Consider the following 21299-nt stretch of genomic DNA (forward strand, 5'->3'; position numbering starts at 1 on the left):
TGATGGCAGTGTGGCATGGTCAAATACTAGACATAAAGTATTTTCTAGAAAATAAACAGCTTTGAACATTATCTCTGATACGTGACATTAACTTATGGGATGTTCACAAAATGTCACAGATGATAAAATATAGCTGTGTATTATACAGTTAATAAATTGTCTTAACCATAATACAAAAGGAAAAAATTAATAGACACCATAAAATTACCTTTTTCATAGAATTAAGAAGGAAAAATATTATAGATCATTAGCTCTGTAATATTTATTTGAATAGTTTAACCATTTATTAAATAGCTAGTTTTGAGCACTCCAACTTAAGCCTCTCCTTTGAGAGGCTTAAGTATAAAGTGATTTCTAAGATAGTCCCTAAAAACGATGAAAACTCAAATATAACTGAAACCTATTACTAGCAAAACAGTCCTTATATGCTTTGCCAAGAATTTCTACAAATAACAAAGTCAATGAAATTGAAATAAAAAATGAATCAGTAGCCTACCTATGATTTAGCTCAAGAAACAAAAAAGCCAACACACCTGAGAAAAAGGAAAGAAGATGTTTAACATCTTCCCTTGAATTGCCTCTTAGCCAAAAACACTGCATTTATAAAAGACTAAATACATTTTCTCTCTTTTTAATTTTTTTTTTTTTTTTTTTAAATACAGGGTCTCACTATGTTGCCTAGGTTTGTGTGCAGTGGCGCAATCTCAGCTCACTGCAACCTCTACCTATGGGGCTCACACCATCCTCCCACCTCAGCCTCTTGAGTAGCTAGGACTACAGGTTCACCTCATGATGCCCAGCTAATTTTTGTATTTTTTTTGTAGAGAAGGGTTTTTGCCATGGTGTCCAGGCTTGTCTCTAACTCCTGAGCTCAAGCAATGTGCCCACTCTGGCCTCCCAAAGTGCTGGGATTACAAGCACAAGCTACCAGATCTGGCCTATTTCCCTATTTTAAACATTATTTTTAAATGGCCAGAGTACTATTCACAACCTCCTATGTGTATGGCCATTCAGATATTGCAATTAACAGGGAAAAAAAGCAAAAATAATTGATGAGTGAAAGAAGAAAGAAACAGAGATGGCAGCTGTTAAGCCTGCAGTGCAGGAGGTACACCCGCAAGTTAACTGTTATCAACAGGGTGTATTCAGGGATGACCCTGGTAACTGCATATGGCGGAATTTGTAGATGTCTATGATGTCACCATATGGAACACAATAACAATCAGAGGCAACAGAGATTAAAGACACCCTGACTTCATTTCATATGATGCTAGCCACTGAGAACTGGGCTGAATCTAAGCTTATCAACCTTCCTTCTAGTTACAGAGATGGAAAGGGAATATGACCATCACTCATGTGGAAGTGGAGCCATTAGAAGAAAGTCCACACATCTTATCTGCCAGTAAAAACCTAGTCTCACCAGATGTCTCTTCATTCAAGCAAGGTAAATAGTAAAATAAATATATGAAGACTATGAAAAAAATGCTGCAGCACAAGAAAAGGTAATTTTGTCCTGACATATCGGAAAGAAAAACATCTACCTCAAAAGTGATTTAAGGCTGGGCGCAGTGGCTCACGCCTGTAATCCCAGCACTTTGGGAGGCTGAGGTGCGCAGATCACTTGAGGTCAGGAGTTTGAGACCAGACTGGCCAACATGGTGAAACCCCGTCTCTAATAAAAATACAAAAATTAGTCAGGTGTGGTGCTGCACGCCTGTAATCTGAACCTGGGAGGCAGAGGCTGCAGTGAGCCTAGGTTGTACCACTGCACTCCAGCCTGGGTGACAGAGCAAAACCCTGTTGGGGGGGAAAAAAAGTGATTTCGCACAGAAAACTGAAGAAATTATTTCAAAAGCTGTTCCATATCATCAATAAAATGCTGAGGAACCAATTACTCTGACATGGAAGAGAAGTTAATAGAGTACACAAAGAAAGGAGATTCTACCTAAGAATGACAGCTGCTCCCGAGGAAGAAAACATGAGTTGGAACAGAAAAAGAATCAAAAGCAAATACTTTCTTGTATTGAAAAACCACAAACAAAACAAAAAATCACCTGAGTGTGCATATAGTTTCCCTATGTCCTTTATAAACTTAATGGAAAAGTATCTATTTCTAGTCACTTTCTCACAATATTTTAAATTATTAAATGTTGGGGAAAAGTTCTTCAAGGTTCTCCTTAAAGAAACCAAATTAACCCAAATAAGTATTTGTTTAGTTATGTAAAAACAACTAAAGAACTTGTTTACAAAAGGTTCAAAAAGATATGTTTCCTTATTGAAAAAAGTTACTTGATCATTTGGACTACTGAGCAAACAACAGCTAATATCAATTGTGTACTCACTGAGTATTAGACATCTTCTAAACTTCAAATTACTTAATCTTCCAATACATTCTGAAACAGGTACTATTTAGTACCCCATTTGACAGATGAGAAAATTAAGTCATAGGGAAATACACATGACTGCAGGGGCAGGGTTTATATATTGCATGAAAATGAAAAAGTTTGAGAAAGCCTATAAAAAGTTCAGTCATTGTGTACACTGTTAAAGGTCTTGGTTACTTGGATTTCTCCTTAACTTCCCTGCTTGATTCTTCTTTATATACAAAATTATAACAGCAGTCTCTTCTTCATAATATAGAGCTTCTGGTGAGAACCTTGGAATCTTAAAACTGTATGTTATTTTTCATATTACCTGGTGAGATAAGAGTTATCTTTATTAAAGCTAAGAAATCTAGGAATTTTTCTTGTTGTTAATAAGATTATTTTTATTCGTTAAGACACCATCAAAACAAAAAAAAGTCAGTACAATTCTAAAGCACAATAACTTGCTCTCTTTCAAAAGTATAAGAACTCTACAATTAATAAAATGAATCTGTCTGCATTCTGCTTTTCAACAGTCAAAAACAATACAACCTGAAAAAGAGTGGTCCATTTATCTAAACATCTCAAATTAAAACTTTCAACACCACTAAATGATATAGCTTCTACACACCTTTCTGTTTTCCTTTTTCTTTTTTTAATTTTTAATTTTGTGGGTACATAATAAGTGTATATATTTATGAGGTACATGAGATATTTTGATACAGGCATACAATGCTTAATAATCACATTATTATATATAATAGAGAAAATGGGGTTTCCATGACCTGAAGTATTTATCCTTTCTCAGTGTTACGGAAATAATCCAATTTTACTCTCTTAGTTATTTTAAAACGTAAAATAAAATACTGTCAATTGTAATCACCTTTCTAAGTATACAAGTAGTTTCATTTTCAACATTGCTCTTCTTTAATCTAAAAATTACTCATGACAAATTTTAAGTAGCACATTCAAATGACCATAACTAAATAATTATAAGTCAATTGTGAAATTATAATAGGGTAAGTAATGACTATGTAAGTTATTTTTATAAAAAAATTCTTTCTTCTTTACCGACTCCATTCCAAATCTAGCAAAAAATGTTAGTATATTAAATCAAGTACCAGTAGAGAAAATATTATATGCAAAGGATTATTCGAGGCACTGTGGTAGTTAAAATATAAATTCCAATATTCTAGGAATGTGCAATCAGGAAGTGAAGCAAAATATACTACTTTACATTTTTATTTAATAAAATCTAAATGTGCAGACACTATGGTGCTAGAAAATTCAGATGGGAAATAAAATAAAATATACTTCCTCTTCTGAGTTCATCCCTTTGGTGACCCCAGCTGACACCCAACCTCTCCCCGGCAACCTGCATCCCACATTTTTTTGCTTGGTTAACTCTATTCACTCTTTAGGTCTCAGCACAAATGTCATCTCCCTGATCTACCCTGCTAGGATAATTCCCTATTCTCACCCCTTTTGTAATATGCTCTCCTAACATGTTATCCTTGACTCTCATTGCACATATAATAAAGCAATTAGACTAATTGCTGTTTCTTGTTTGCCTCCTCAATTAGAAGGTAAGTTCCCTAGGTATAGGACTAGGTTTGCCTTACTCACCACCATGCCCCAAGGCATGGCACATGGAAAGCACTTAACGAATATTTGTGCACTCAAGGCCTGGCACATAGAAAGCGCTTAAAAATATTTGTGAAATTAGTAAATAGGTGCATGAGTTGGGGGTAGGCAGATGGCTATCTGTAATTTAGACCTAGGAATTAAAACTGTGAGAGGAGAGGAGGTAAAACTGAAATTTGCTGAGGAGGGTGAGAGCAAGGAGCAGTGAAGTCCAGTCATCAGAGCCAATCATTCTGTGCTTAGGAATAAGGAAATGGTTTAGCAAAGTAGAATGTAAGCAAAATATCACAGACTAAATTTTACTAAGGATAAAATTCACCAGAAAATTGTAAATTTTTATTAAAAATTACAATTAACAAGTCAATCTAAATAACATAATTCCTTTGTTCAAAAACACGTATGGCTTCCCAGTACAGAACTGACAGTGATACAGGCTGAGTGGCCCTTATCCAAAATGGTTGGGACCAGAAGTATTTTAGATTTTGAATTTTTTAAGATTTTGTAATATTTGCATTATATATACTTACCGGTTGAGCATTCCTAATCAGAAAATGCAAAATGCAATATACTCGAATGAGAATTTCCTTTGAGCTTCATGTTGACACTCAAAAACTTTCAGATTTTGGAGCATTTCAGATGTAATACAAATCATTGGTCTAACATTAAAAAAACTTCCCTGCTTCCATGTCTTCTGTTACAGATTCTTCATATAGTCTATAAGCTCCATTTCCAATAGCATTCTGTAATACACTAACAGGGCTAGAGTTTTAGAGAACAATGACTTTTACCTAGAAGTAACTCCTACCAAGTAGCCCTGTGTTGACTTTATGTGTCCAAAGACTACCATGATGCTTGACACTTTATAGGTCCTAAATAATGGAAACATGTTTGACTTTAAATCTTCTCAACCATTTGCTATGTGATCACGACTAACTTATGTAACTTCTCTGTGACTCAGATAATTTGTCTGAAAGGTAGGTACTGTCAGTTGCCTTATGAGGTGTTTTGTACATAGCATATCCTCAAAAATGAGCTGCTTCTTTTCTCATTCTTCCTCCTGGGGGATTCTTTATTGCTCTTTGAAAAACATGACAAAATTTAACAGTTAAATCAATCCTCCTGTAGAAATCACAAAAAGGAGAGGTTTGTCCCTGTTGGTTGATGACAGTAACTAATTAATGTTATCTTCACAAAGTGTATTTTGAAAGACTCATTTCACATTCATATAAAAATGAGCTTCCAAGATATAAAATCAATCATCCAATCCCAGACTGCAAAGGCATATGCAGTTGTGCCAAGTTGAGAAAACAAAGTTTTATAGATTTCAATTCCTGTTGCTTCTCTTAAGTTATTTACTTACTTGAATCCCTCTTTAGTAAGAAGCCTAACAGTGAAAAAGATAACAAAAATAAACTCTCCAGGGATACAAAAACCCAAGCAACTGGGTTTTACTAACAAGCACAGGACATTAATAATAAAGAACAAAGCTGCTGATCAGTCTTTGTTTAAATCTTTATACAAACAATAGGTCATTTACTCCAAATTCCAGTGCCCTAAAACAGGATTTATGGACATTTTCTGGCTACTAAATAGAAAGTGCAGATTTTTACTGTTTTCATTTCAAATGATAACATACTATTGTTCCTTTCCTGAAATAAACATAGTTCTTTCAAAGCCCCCAGGAACCTACAAAGTAAAATTGTCAATTACTTTTCTGATCATATATTAATTACCAGGGTGACTTTCAAGGATACAACTTTCTGTTGCTGAGCTAAATAAAGTTTTTGTTCTCTGGACAGAAAATCAGACCAACCACAACATTCTCTTAAGCCAAAATCTAATCCACAGAAAGCCCTTTTTTCAATTCTATGAAGGGTGAGAGAGGTGAGTAAGCTGCAGAAAAGCTGGAAGCCAGCAGAGGTTGGTTCATGAGGTTCAAGAAAAGAAGCTGTCTCCATAACAAAAAAGGACAAAGTGAAGCTGTGGCAAGCTATCCAGAAGATAAGCTAAGCTGACAGATGAAGGTGGCTACACTAAACAACAGATCGTCGATGTAGGTGAAACAGTCTTCAGTTGGAAGAAGGTGTCATCTAGAACTTTCATAGCTAGAGAGAAAGAGTCAAAGCCTAGCTTCAAAGAATCATTGGACAAGTAGCCTCTCTTGTTAGGGACTAATACCATTGGTGAACTGAAGTTAAAATCAATGCTCATTTACCTTTCTGAAAATACTAGATCCTTTAAGAATTATGTTAAATCTCTGCTTGTGTTCTAGAAATAGAACAACAAAGCCTGGGTGACAGTATATCTATTTTTACAGCATGGTTTACTGAAGATTTTAAACCCACTACTCAGAAAGAAAAAAAGATTCCTTTCAAAATATTACTGCTCATTGATAACGCACCTGGTCACCCAAAAGTTCTGATGCAGATGTACACGGATATTAATGCTGTTTTCATGCCTGCTAACACAACAACCATTCTGAAGCCCATGAATCAAGAAGTAATTTGAAGTTTCAAGTCTTATTATTTAAGGAATCCATTTATTTAGGGTATAGCTGTCCAGAGATAGTGATTCCTCAGATGGATCTCAAAAGTTGTTTCCACTCTCATGGATGACTCTGAGGGGTTCAACAGTGCAGTGGAAGATGTGGTGGAAATAACAAGAGATGTGAAAATAGCAAGAGAAAGAAATTTAGAAGTGGAGCCTGAAGATGTAAGTGAATTGCTGCAAAATTATAATAAAACCTGAATGGATGAGGAGTTGTTTTTATGGATGAGCAAAGAAAGTGATTTCTTGAGATGGAATCTGCTCCTGATGGAGATGTTCTGTTATACTGCTAAAATGACAACACAGGATTTGAATATTACATAAAGTTAGTTGATAAAGCAACAACAGGTATTGAGAGTGTTGATTCCAATTTTGAAAAAAGTTTTACTATAGGTGAAATGTTGTCAAACGGCATGACATGCTACAGAGAAATGTTCTGTGAAAGGAAGAGTCAATTGATGCAGCAAACTTCATTGTTGTCTTAGTTTAGGAAACTGCCACAGCCGCCCCAAATTTCTGCAACCACCACTTTGAACAGTCAGCAGCCATTAACACTGAGGCAAAACCCTCTAACAGCAAAAAAGGTTACTACTTGCTAAAGGCTTAGATGATTGTTAAGACTTTTTGCAATAAAGTGTTTTTTTTTACTTAAGGTATGTACATTGTTGTTTAGATATAATGCTACTGTATAATGAATAGCCTATAGGGTGGTGCAAATATAATTTTTATCTGCACTGGAAAATCAAAATATCTGTGTGACTCCCTGATATGGTTTGGCTCTGTGTTCCCACCCCAGTCTCATCTTGTGGCTCCCATAATTCCCACGTGTTGTGGGAGGGACCCAGCGGGAGATAACTGAATCATGGAGGCAGGTCTTTCCTGTGGTGTTCTCATGATAAGCAATAACTCTCACAAGATCTGATGGTTTAAAAAATGGGAGTTACTTTGGGAGGCTGAGGCAGTGGATCGCCTGGAGTCAGGAGTCCGAGACCAGCCTGGCCAACATGGTGAAACCCTGTCTCTACTAAAAATACAAAATTAGTGGGGCATGCTGGCATGTGCCTGTAATCTCAGCTACTTGGGAGGCTGAGGAAGGAGAATCGCTTGAACCCAGGAGGCAGAGGTTACAGTGAGCCAAGATCGCACCACTGCACTCCAGCCAGGGACACAGCGAGCCTCAGTCTCAAAAAAAAAAAAAAAAAAAGCAAGAGTTTCCTTACATAAGCTCTCTGTCTCTTTGCTTGCTGCCATCCATGTAAGACATGACTTACTCCTGCTTGCCTTCTGCCATGATAGTGAGGCCTCCCCAGACATGTGAAACTGTAAGTCCATTAAACCTCTTTTTACTTCCTAGTCTCAGGTATGTCTTTATCAACAGCATGAAAATGGACTAATACACTCCCTTTATTGACCACCTGTTTTATTACTGTCTCTGCATGCAAACACGCAATAAATTTGAAGTATGACTGTATCTATAGTAGTAAGTCTCCCAAGTCCTAAGTATCCTGCTATTTCATTATTCCGCAACTAAAACAATACATTGTTAAGAAAATCAATTCTTTAAGTTGAAAATTGAGTCCACTAAGCTTGGCATTCATTATCTAACTTTAAATTTTGTGTAGTTATTCATAATTCTAATCAAAGAATGCTCTGACCGAAGTATTTTAAGATAAACAAATTTCTCCAAGACTTAAAAATCTTAAGACAATTCTCTCCCTAGTGCCAAAAAGTAAAAATAACAAAAATATAGCTCATCACAGAATCTACCTTATGTGAACAAAAAGTACAATATTTAGGTAATTATTCTTAAACTTACATTTAATGTTCTAAGTATAAGACAACCTAAGAAAGATTTCAAAAACATATTTTGAAATAGTTAAGATTACTGTCCTTAATATATAAATATCCAGGGTATAGAAGGTTAACATGTATCACCCATAATACTTGTAATTATAGACAACTGCATGTTGCTAGGGATTGTTGGCCTTTCTTAAAAATGCTTACATTGTATTCTATGTCAATCTTTTGGCTAAAAGTGACAGTAAATTCTGAAATATATTTCTCTAAAACAATTTTAAGCACAAGTTTGAGTTGTGACTGTATTATTTGACACGTGCATCTTTCAGATTCAAAAATTTAACTTAGAAAATGTCACTCAGGCTGGGCATGGTGGCTCACGCCTGTAATCCCAACACTTTGGGAGGCCAAGGCAGGCAGATCATAAGGTCAGGAGATCGAGACCATCCTGGCTAACAAGGTGAAACCCCGTCTCTACTAAACATACAAAAAATTAGCCGGACATGGTGGCAGACACCTGTAGTCCCAGCTACTTGGGAGGCTGAGGCAGGAGAATGGTGTGAACCCGGGAGGCGGAGCTTGCAGTGGGCCAAAATCACGCCACTGCAATCCAGCCTGAGCGACAGAGCAAGATTCTGTCTCCAAAAAAAAAAAAAAGAAAATGCCACTCAGTAACTCTCACTTGAAGTCAACCCTGCCCTAGCTGTAGTACCATTTCTAAGCACTCTTCTGATTCTGTCTTTATATTAGTCTAAACTGAGTGCTTTTCTATAGTGTTATATTTTTCTATTATTTCATAATATTGCACAGTTAAGAATTTTTTAGAAATCAGTAGGTCCAACTCTGTTTACATATGAAACATATTTGATTATACTCAATGGAAAGATTGTATTAAAGTCATTGGATTAAAGTCATTGGGTTTTGGGTACTGAAACTAAAAATGAACCCAGGTGATTTTTAGACTCTTAGTGTACAACTCATCGCAGCCTGCTACATTGCATTCTCTTTCATACTTACTTTACCCCAAGAATAATACATTTGAGGCAAGGTTTATGTTAGATTATTTTGGAAATACCTAAAAAATACAAATTAAGTTAGTATTGATTGATTGCTTTGATTAATTACACTGCCCACTTAACAATATGCAGAAGAAAACAAATTAACTAGAATACGGCCAGTGACCATTTACTACTATACATCATTGAATTACAGCAGTCTTAGTGTGTTTTCTTAACTTTATTAAGGATATCTTTGATGATCTGAGATTTCTTTCTCTTTCTCTTTCTCTCATTGTACCTTAAAGAAAACCTGGATAGGAGTTTATCTAAACCATTATTTTCTAAATTGTTATTTCAATTGATTGAAAATGTAATTAACAATATTATTATACCTGAGGGGGGTCATTTAGGGATTCTGTGCTACTTCTCAACTGGCATTCACTTATGTTAAGACTATCTATCCTGAATCCATGTATATCCTCAAGATAAAGGTCTCTGGTCACAAACAATGCTCACACAAATCTTCAGAAGGAAATTAGGGATCTCTATCAAAATGGGTCACTTAGAATTAATCCACTCATGATTTTTAGTACAAGAACTAAAGGCAACTATTCTTCTCTGGATCATCAAGGAACTCACGTCCTACTTAAAGGATGCCTCCAAGAAGGAAAGCTAAACAAGATGAGGAGGAAAGCTAGGGAAATGCAGACACAGCAAAGAGAGTTGGTGCCTTCTTTGCCTATTTGGGAAGGGCATTTCCTATCTTCTTACCTGACTTCCTTCTTTCTCAGCTAGAATGATAAAAATGTGTAAGGTCAACCCTCAGAGCTGATTCCAAGGTAAAAGAGACAAGAAACAGACCCCATATCCAGCCAGTCGAGGCTTGCATGAAAGACTTTGTTATGGGTTGCAAGGTCATCATTCAGAAATTCAGTGGGCTGGCAATAAAGAAAGTGCCTTTTTGCAGATCACACCGAACCTAGCATGGAAGACAGCTACATTTTACCAGCCTGAAGAAAACTCTGACTCACAGATAGGAGTTTCCAGCCATATATCTAACAGTTTAATATCTTAGACAGTTGAGTATCTAGATCCAAAGAAGTGAAACAACCACTAGATACTGCCTTTTCATACTTCCTATGCAAAAGATGCAGAAGTAAAAGTAATGAAAAATTTCAATATTTTTATTTGTCCACATTATCTTTGAACACATTTTACTGGTATTTGTATACTGATTTGCTAATTGTTTTCAAAAGTAAAAAGAATAATTTAAATATTTAAAACACATTGTGAAATTCAATTTGTCTATATCCAAATACACTGATATCACATATACATAATAGGAAACTAGTTCAATAGAAAGCATTTCATTGAACATGCAAAAAGATTAATGAATATGTGACTCTACTGCACGATGGATCAAGTTTTCAAACCTGTTTACAAACAAGTTTTAACAAGATACATATACAACATGGCATCCAGTCTATCACAAACTCATTTCTAATTCCATAAAACAAACTCTTAATATAAACTCAATTATTATATAGGTAAATTCCCTACTTTTGCCCTTTAGCTTCTTTTACTTGTTTTTCGTATTTGGAGAGATCATAACAATAATGTTTCTGGTGTTAGACATTTCAGAATGAATGTCGTAACCTAGGCAGAAATAGAATATGGGGAGAAAAATATACTTGTGCATGTATGTGCATACACACACACACACACACACACACTTTACCTAAGCATTTAGTAATATCCAAACACTACACAGTTTAGCCTCAGTTCTACTCCATAACAGAAGATATATGTGTGCTTATTTCATCTTGTCTCTTCCATTTTACTAAGATACAGTGAATTCCATCAATGTAACTGCATTGCATTACATCAATGGCCTAAAATAAATAATTGGCATTACATTTAATACACTGATAAATGAAAATGAAAATTTTAAAATTTTGTAGACTATAATAATTCTTTAAAAGGAGGCTTAGAATATTTGTGCACCCTTTAAAAGCAGCATACATGGCTTTATGCCTTTAATTTCTAACAATTTAAATATCAATGTCTATAACAATATAAACTTCAGCAATAATTTAGAGTATGCTTTTATTATTGTCAAATTGCTGACATTTCATTTTGTGTAATAAGATTTAGGCCATGGCCAAGCTAAGTGGTTCACACCTGTAACCCCACACCTTTGGGAGGCTGAGGTGAGAGTACTGCTTGGGCCAGGAGTTCAAGGCCAGCCTGGGCAACACAGCGAGACTCCACCTCTACAAAAATCACAAAAAATTAGCCAGGCATGGTGTTATGTGCCTGTATTACTTAGGAGGCTGAGGTGGGAGAACTGCCTATGCCCAGGATTTGGAGGTGGCAGGGAGATATAAATGCCACTGCACTCTAGTCTGCAGACTGGGCAAGATCTTGTCCAAATAAATAAATAAATAAATAAAATTCAGGCCTCTATCCTCCCTATTTACAACTTCCAATATAACAGAATAATTTTGGCACTTCTTAGGTATCCTAGCTCTTAGACTGATACTTAGTCTTGCATTACAGTTCACAGCTCCTGCAGTGAAAATTATCAGCTAAAATGCTTGTTAAATTATTAAAATCTTGCATTTAAAAAGTCAAAATATAAAAGGCTTAGCAGGAAATAACACTTGAGAGAGGGCAGAAATGGAACATAGTGGGGAATAATAAGAAAAGGAGGTATTAGAAGATAAAATGTGAAAGTTGTGGCAAATTCTTATACATAATATCTAAATTATTGGTGTAATAACATTGTGGGAAGGGCAATTTTTTAGAGACTTCAGTTTTCTGTTAGTAAAATGCCAATGTGCTATAACTCTCTTGCAATAAGTGCAGTATTTCTAAAAGACCAAAAGGTTAACTGCTACTTCATCCCAAAAGATTTTACCCATGAGACTTGTACTTCTAGTTTAGATTAATATTTTTTAACTGTGTGCTTAAAACAAAATAAAGTTTTGTTTAGTAGATTCTAGAAAATATTCTGAATTGCTATTTGGCGGACATACTTTTATCACCAACCAAACTATCGTCCTACACTCAGCATACTCTTTAAGCAGAATCTTGATTTTATTCTCTCACCTCAAACTGACCATGACCTTCATGAAGGTCGAACATGCCCCCAGCTCTGAATCACAGTTGAATATAATTAATGGTTGCCTCATTTCCCCTAGGCTAGTGACTGTTCTAAACAGAATCATAAGATCTGACTGTGACCAATAATGGAGAAGTTGCACTTGCAAAGAAATGGTTGTGGAGAAGCTTCCCTTTTCTATATCTGGACACAACTATGTGAGGAGGTGATGCTGGAACAGGCCTACTGTCTGAAGTTCACAGGCTGAGGATGACAGGAAAAAATAAAAGATTTAACTAACCTGGTGATGATGCCACTGAGCCCTTGAATTAACCCTGAAACTGTGCTAACTATAGACATCTTATTATATGAGACAATAAACAATATTTAAGCTATGATTTGGGTCTTTTCTTACCTGTGGCTAGAAGTATCCTAACTGATGTTAGGATATTTTATTAGAATTTTTGTATGTATTCACACATAATACACATCCTAAAACAAAGCCATATGAGCCACTATTAAGAAAGTTATTTCTAAAAATGAAAAAGAAACATTTCTATATTCAAATATTCTAATGAAGATGATACTTCATTAAGACGTAAAAATGAATCAACATCATTCAGGATGTTATATCATAGCATCACAGCTTACTATAGGTCTAAAAACCTGATTTACATTAACAAATAATTTATAATAATTATCTACATAGATTATTTATTTAAATTCTGTCAACTTGATAAGGAGACTTCCTTTATCTCTGCTGTTTAGTAACAAGGCAGAAAATATACAAAGCTGCTCATTTTAATGTCATCATGCCATTTTCATTTGTAATTTTACATATTTTTGGGGAGTAAGAACTGGTTATGCATGTTTTCATTAAATATGAAAATTAAGAGTCTACCTGAGGTCATATATTTTAACTTTTTCTTAGTAATTGTTTAAGTGACAATGTCACAAAAGTAATCGTATCATTCCAAAAAAGAAATCAATCATTAGCAAAGAAAATGTAGGAGTCCAGGTTGATTGATACCAGGAGAAGAATAATGTATACATTTTTATTCAATATTGAACTAGTAGGAAAAAATAGAAAATTGAAACTTATTCCGTGAATAGTTCAAAAAGCTTTCTAATAGATATCTCCCTTACAAATAATCCACTTTTAAAAAATATTTTATTGTCTTCTGGGTGTAGTGCCACAGGCCTATAACCCCTCACTTTGGGAGGCTGAGGTGGGCCGAACACTTGAGCTCAAGAGTTTGAGACCAGCCTGGGCAACATGGCGAAAATCTGTCTCTGTGAAAATCTGCAAAAAATACTAGCCAGGAGTGGTGGCATGTGCCTGCAGTCCCAGGTACTTGGGAGGCTGAGGTGGGAGAATCGCTTGAGCCCAGGAGGTTGAGGCTGCAGTGAGCTGAGATCCTGCCACTGCACTCCAGCCTGGGCAACAGAGTGAAACCCCGTCTTAAAAAAACAAACAAACAAAAAAAAAAGATTGATAAATATAATTCAAACATGGTTATAATGGGCTGTGTACTATAGTTCAAACAGGTCTAAAACATTACAATAAATTTAAATTTATGACAATTACGGAGGTATCCATGGAGAGGTGTCTTGTCAACCGTAGTACTTGTTTTGACAACTGGAGAGTTAAGTAATAAAGATGCAGCCTTGCCCTATTGCTCCAGTTATAAGTTCATGTTTTCTTTATGCACTTATCAGAAACATCATACTCACCCTGGTATTTAGAGAACAATATAAATAAAAACAAAACTTCATATTATGGTGTCATTTAGAGTTACAATTAGCCAACTGGCCACTATACAATGTTCAAGAATCAACTTTGTGCACATATTTATACCATCTGAGCAATTACAATTTAATTTAGTTTGATGAAACCATAAGGAAACAAGACCTTTTCTGATTATAAATTCAGACACAAAATTAAATTGGAGATCAAAATATTCTGTAAAGAACATCCCCATCACAGGATGTTTCTTTCTTACTCTATTATCAAGAAATCTTTCTTGAGAAATCTCTCAGTTTAAAAAAGTCAACTAATTGTGTTACTGGTTTCTTTTACCTGTTGCTTTGATTTCCTCTCAAAATACTCAACCTTGCTTAATCTTTGTGTTTTTCTAAAATTCACGTCACTTTTTTCTTAGTCTTTCATTTTTTCTCCAATGTCCCTGCCCCTACCCAAACAATCTTGTATATTTACTACTGGTAATTTTTGCATTTTTTACCAATTGGTGTGCCAACCTTCAGTAATTCTCTACACTAAACATTCATAATATGGTGGAGGAGGAAAGGGCACACACAACTCTCACATAATTAGAGAGATTGCTTACCCAAGAAAAACATGCCTATTATTTCGAGTTTCTCAAGATCTGTTAAGAGCTTTGAGTTACTCACTCTTTTGAGGTATTCTAATGTTGTGTAATGATTCATGGTTTGTAACAATTTCTTTGTGAATTGCCCTCAGAATTCTGAGACAACAAACACGTCGTGTGTCTACTACCACGTGCTAAAGAATTCAGACACCATTATTCTGGATGATTACAAATCTCTCATTTTTCACTCAAAGCTATTATCTTCAAAAACCTAGTTTTCTTGCCCAGACAGAGGCCTACCTTCTTCTCAGCCATGATTTCTTAACACTATGCACATTATTATTTTTTTCTCATGTTTTCTTCTACTCAAATACCCAGTGGTGATTACAAAATCTCACATACAGGTCTGATATTTTCCCTGAACATTATACCTTTCTATTAATACCAACTTAATTCATATCACATTTTATACTTTCTAGGATACGTACAAAAATAAGATGTCACATAATCTTCATATTAATAATTTCCCAAGGTTAATGAAAAAGAACAGAAATTATTGCCATGACACATGCAGGAAAACTTTGAATTAGTACAGTTAAAATATTTGGCCAAGAATTAAAACTGGGATTCCAATTTGGGTCACCTTCAAGGTTAGTGCTCTTAATTGCCATATTGCATTTCTTAACATTCTTCATGTCTATGATGACAATACTGTAAGTAGGAGTTCACATACAAAACTTGAACCTTTTTGTCATGGGTATTAAGCTCTTAGATCAACAGAACTCCACTCCACACAATTCTACAAAGTGTAATGGAACAGTTTAATACAGCAAACTCCAAAACTAAAAGGAGATCTGAAGCTAACAGGCATTGTTTTGGTTTTGGTTTTTTTTCTAATCTTGTCGGTTGCCCAATCTCCAACAGCAGCCAACTGGCTTCCTCCATGAATGGAATCTAGTGCATGTTACGTCTAAATGGTAACCCTGCAAGTCTTATTTGTAAAAGTTTAGTCATAGCTAAAGCTGCATGCATAGTGAATAAAAAAATGTTGAATGGTCCAAGTGTTGGTTTATTGGGGGGAAAGCTATGTGGTAAGTTATTTGATTGACTCATTGACGATTATTTTTTAACTCTTTTACTTATTTATAAGTAAGCAGCTCCTCTGAGTTAATACATGCTATCATCCGGGTTAATAAGTATTAAATATCTACACCTTGTTAGTACATGAGGTTACAGAAAGGGAGGGCACTGGTCTGGAACCTACATGTGTCAAGTGAGGTGACTGTATCATATGGGAAGGGGGTATAAACCTGAAGCAGTAATCCATGGAGTGACATAGAAAAGCAGTCAGGGATGTAATCAGAAAGGAAGAGATGCCTGAGCATTCATCCAGAAAGTGGCAAGCAGAATGGCAGGGATTTGTCCACTGCAAAAAACAGCATGTTCCTTCTTTAGCTTTGAGGTCTTGTGAGTCTGAAAATGAGGATCCGCCCCCTGCACCCATCATTCCAGCTGAGTCAAATTACTGTGTACCTCCTCATGCCAGGCTATGCTGCTTCAGCACTTGGCATGCGCTGCTGTCTCTGTTTCGAATGCCCTTTCCCACCTAACTCATTCCTCCCACCCTTCCATACTTAGACAAGTCTGAGCTTTTCTGACCAGTCTTTCCTGAACAGTCCTCCATCCCATCATCACCTTAACTACCAAGAGTGAAAGCTTCTTCCTACCCAGGCTACCGGGGTACATGCACCCTCTTTGGTTGGTTTACTTATCTGTCACTAAACTGAGATCTCTTTAAAGCAGGAACAAGATCTCTTTTTATCTAACTCGTAACACAGGGTAAATAGACAACAAATGTGCTGACTAAAATGCTAATATAAAAAATCCCTTAGTGAAATGTGCAATGTTACATGTGAATATTGCTAAGGCAACATAATAGCAAATATAAGTTTAAAGAATATCTTTTAAAAAGGTAACATTCCCTAAGAGTATTATTTCAAAGTTTAAATTTTTCTGTAGGTAACCATGTATGTATCCATTTGGTAATATGTGTATGTGTGTGTGTGTGTGTATATACATTCATGTGTCCCTTAAGGATGGGATATGTTATAGTAAATGCACCACTAGGCAATTTTGTTGTTGTGTGAACATCATAGAGGTCATAAAACCTTTATGTAAAAGCCTTCTACACACCTGCACTATTATGGTATAGCCTATTGCTTTTTGGCTACAAACCTGTACAGCATGTTACTAAACTGAATACTGTAGGCAACTGTAATACAAAGGTAAGTATTTATGTAATTAAACATATCTAAACATAAAAAAAGGAAAAATACAGTGTTATTATCCTATGGGACCATCTTCATATGTATATGCAGTTTGTTGTTGACCAAAATGTTGTTTTGCAGCATGTGCCTCTACACGCACAAGATTTTTGGTAAAAATATGAACTAAATTTAATTTATAAAGTGTTTCAGGAGATTATAAGAACAGGGTAAAATTTTTAAGACTAGCATGATTCTCTATTGGCGTTTACATTCAAATCCTTTTCAGTGAGGTCTGGCATCGCTGAGGACATTATCCTGAAAGTCTTATGAAGTGCTTTGAGAAACAGTGTTTTCCACCTTGCCAGTAAGAAAAGACAAATTGAAATAACCTCAGATTAACCTTTCAGCAAACTTTTACAGTGTTCAGATAAATAACATTAAGTACAGATTCAGCTGAACAATATAAACCTTTCTCCTTGCTTTAATATGTGTCCTAAGACATAGTGGTGACTAAAGGTAGCTGGCTTTACAGCAGAATAATTCACCATTCGTAATGCCAAAGGTAAAGCTTTGATTAAAAGTGATCATTCCCCCTAAAAAGAAACTTGCCATGGGTGTCAATGTACATTAAAGAGTTTTATAACTGAATAACTGGAACATAAACCCAAACTAGTACTCTTATTCAAAATGCCATGATAACAATGAATACAGTATTCTAGACATGAAGTACGTGCTGGTTGTGTATCAAACCAGCATTTACTGAGCCACAGGCTTCAGGTCAAGGAGAAGCCTTGTGTAAGCTCTAAACATAGTCCTGACTGGGTTCAAATGCTAGCTCTACCAGCTATATAATCCGAATCAATTAAAATACCTAATTTTTATAAAATGAGGGAAAATAGCACCTACCTCATAAAACAAATAAAAAGTATAAATAAAGCACCAGTAAATGCTGGGAACCAATAGTGGCAGATATTGTTGCAATAATCACAGTGAGTTTTCTTCAGTAGGTTATACATTAATTAAAGCATAATTAACTAAACTGATACATGCTTCTCTACTCAGCTTGGAAATCCTGATAGCAACTAAAACTCAATACATCAAAAGCAAAATTAATGGTTTCTTCCCCAGAAACATTCTTAGTTAAGATTTATTATTTATTTTTGTTGTTGCCATTTTTAATTATTATTTTTTTCATTTCCTGATGGTACCACCATTTCTTTTACCACAACTCTCAAATAGAAATGAAACATAAATCATAACAGAATGCTGTCCTAATCTTTGATGAATGGTGAAATGGAAATCCAAAAAAAGGATATAAAAATCCCAAAGGATTATTATGGTGGGAAAAGTTAGAGAAAACAAAACTATAAACATATAATAAATTTAAAATAAATAGAAACTTAAACATGCCTTACTAGAGGAATTCCATAAAAGAACCATTCAGGCAAAGGATTTTGGTTGGATTTATAATTTCTCTACAGCTGATGACATAAATTGAACTGCATAAGCATGTTGAACCACAGTATCATTTGCTGCAGTTGAAGCACTCAATAGTTATCACTAAAGCTGTTATACTTCTTACGTCAAACTGTCCAAGGCAAGATTCTAGGCTTTAACATCTGGGTACTTGCTGGTATTTTAGAGGACTTGACCTTCCTACTAAGTGCACTGGCGTGAAACCATGTAGATAGCTGGCAGATGTCTGACAAGGTCCTCACTATCCACCCCTACCACACAGATTTATTACATACCACCAGACAAGTCTTAACCAGGACCTTATAAAATCCCTTCCCAATGATCTACCCCTTATATTTGGCATTGCAATATCCTCTATTTGGAAACGGACTAACAGTATTTGTCATAATTCTTTTTAAATTTTCTGTGAGTCACCAAGAGAATTTTAATGAAAAAAAGGAAGGTTAAGGTATGAAGAAAGCCTAGTTTCATTAATGTAAGAAGAGCTATTTTCTTTATTACATTAAGCAGTAGCAATACATATTTTAACTTCGTTCAGGTGATCTATGGTAAGACAGACCATATAGACGCAACAAGTAAAAAATGCTCTAACTAGATTTTTTTTTTTTTTTTTTTTTTTTAAGACAGGGTCTTGGTCTGTCACCTAGGCTGGAATGCAGTGGGCAATCACACACTGCAGCCTCTAACTCCTGGGCTCAAGCAATCTCACCTCAGCTTCTTGAGCAGTTGGGACTATAGGTGCATGATTTTTTAAGTTTTTTATTTTATTTTATTTTGCTTTGTCTTGCAGAGACGAGGTCTTACTCTGTTGACCAGGATGGTCATGAACTCCCGGCCTCGAGTGATCCTCCTACCTTGGCCTCCCAAAGTTGCTGGGATTACAGGCAAGAACCACCATACCCAGCCTAGATGTATTTTTGAAATCACTCATTACCATCAAAAAAAAAAAATCTTGCTTATGCAAGGACAATTACTGCTCAGATTGGTCTGTTAGTATGCTTCATTGACCAGCAATGACACACACTAAGAAACTGAAGGGGCAATCAAAATAATTACAATTTAGAAATTCAAAACTTTATCTTAGAAAATACGAATTTTATAGACATATTATATATAAACACATATTATATGTTAAAGTCATCCACAAAAAGCAAGCCAAAGGTTACATAATTTTTTTCTCTTTATTAGTTTTCTTCTCTCACACAACTAGAATTTGAGGCCTCTCCTTAGACTGTGTGTTTCCTGTAGTTCACAACCATGTATCATTCACCTTTCATCCCTGACATCTTCCAACGTGACTGATAAGTATCAGGTGCCTCAAAATAATGGTTATACTAATTGATCAGCTATTCACATTCATTATTCCATGGCTAAAAATATATCCATGCCTAAATTTATTACTTCATCACTGTAAGTATATTAGCAACAATTTAAGTGTATTAACTATCCCCCTTTAGAGTTTTGATTAACTACATTTTATCTTAGTAATCTTGACTTTTTACTGGACAGTTCAAAACCTTTTCAGAAACAAATAGCCTAATTATAGTCTAAATACATAATGTAGGATTTTATCATCTAGATTACCATTCTAACCTCCTAACTGGGCAATTTTATTATCCAGTTCTCCCCCAGATTCATGCTATAGCCTAGCATTTAAGTCTCTCTCCATAAATATGTCATATACCATTTCAGCATTGCATCATAGTATTGTTCATTATGAATAATCCATTACAGCAAGGTTAATACCATCACTACTATAATGCATACAATAGGAGTTTATAATACAATTTTAAAAATTCAGCAATAATGCAATTAATCTGAGCAAAATATATACCAATATTTCAAACTCAAAAATTATGTATTCAATACTGATTAATCCTCTAGTTCAGAGGCAGATAGCACAACAGGAAATATGTTAAATAGAAGATAAAATTGACAGCATGAGGCTGCAGAATAATTGGGATTCCACTGCATAGGAAATTGAAAGAACTCTATAGTTAACAAGTCAGAAGACAGAATTTCTCTAAAAAGGTAACAACAAAATGAACAAAAACCAAACAAAAGGCTCATCACTCATTTTAGTCCATTTGATTCAGATTTAGGTTCCATCAATTTTTTGTAGATTTGGATCCATTCCCACATTCTCTGAAGAATCTCTAGTTATTATGACCCTCAGGATTTTCACAGCCCCTGGAAATGTATTTTACTAATTCTGCATGCAAACGAGTATATAATTAAATCCAACTATGAAGTGTCCATTTTATATTTGTTACTCTCAGGTTTGTAAGACAGTAGAAATTATTTGAGTTCAGAAAACATATCACACTTCTCCTGTTCCTCTCACAGAAGCTACTACTATATGCATCCTAAAGGGGAGGGCCCACAGGATGACTATGTAAGTTACTGTTCAGACATCCTTTTGACAGTAAATGGGAGCTATACTATTAATAAGGGGCAATGACAGACCAAACCAGCATGGACTGTTCACTTAGTTCTCAAGGTCTTCTATTTCTAAATAAAATCATAATGTTAACACACAAATTCTATATGATATACAAAAATTTAAATACTTTTATATAAAAGTTGGGATAGCAAATCAATAGAAAAAGAGTGGGTGTCAGCCGGGAGCAGTGGCTCATACCTGTAATCCCAGCACTTTGGGAGGCTGAGGTGGGCAAATCACTAGGTCAGGAGTTCAAGATGAGCCTGGCCAACATGGTAAACCCCATCTCTACTGAAAATACAAAAATTAGCCGGGTGTTGTGGTGGGTGCC

General features: G+C 35.3%; 1 protein-coding gene and 1 long non-coding RNA gene across 4 annotated transcripts in view; one reads left to right on the forward strand and one right to left on the reverse strand.

Moving 5' to 3' along the window:
- Positions 1-21299, reverse strand: part of PDGFC (platelet derived growth factor C) — a 210243-nt gene that overhangs the window by 113240 nt on the left and 75704 nt on the right. The gene's annotated exons all lie outside the window — the stretch shown is intronic.
- LOC129532860 (uncharacterized) lies at positions 1239-12847 on the forward strand. The gene is made up of 2 exons (XR_008678792.2): positions 1239-1444; positions 12553-12847. It is a non-coding gene; the product is annotated as an uncharacterized lncRNA (long non-coding RNA).

This window comes from Gorilla gorilla, chromosome 3, assembly GCF_029281585.2.
Source record: "Gorilla gorilla gorilla isolate KB3781 chromosome 3, NHGRI_mGorGor1-v2.1_pri, whole genome shotgun sequence".
Classification (NCBI taxonomy): domain Eukaryota; kingdom Metazoa; phylum Chordata; class Mammalia; order Primates; family Hominidae; genus Gorilla; species Gorilla gorilla.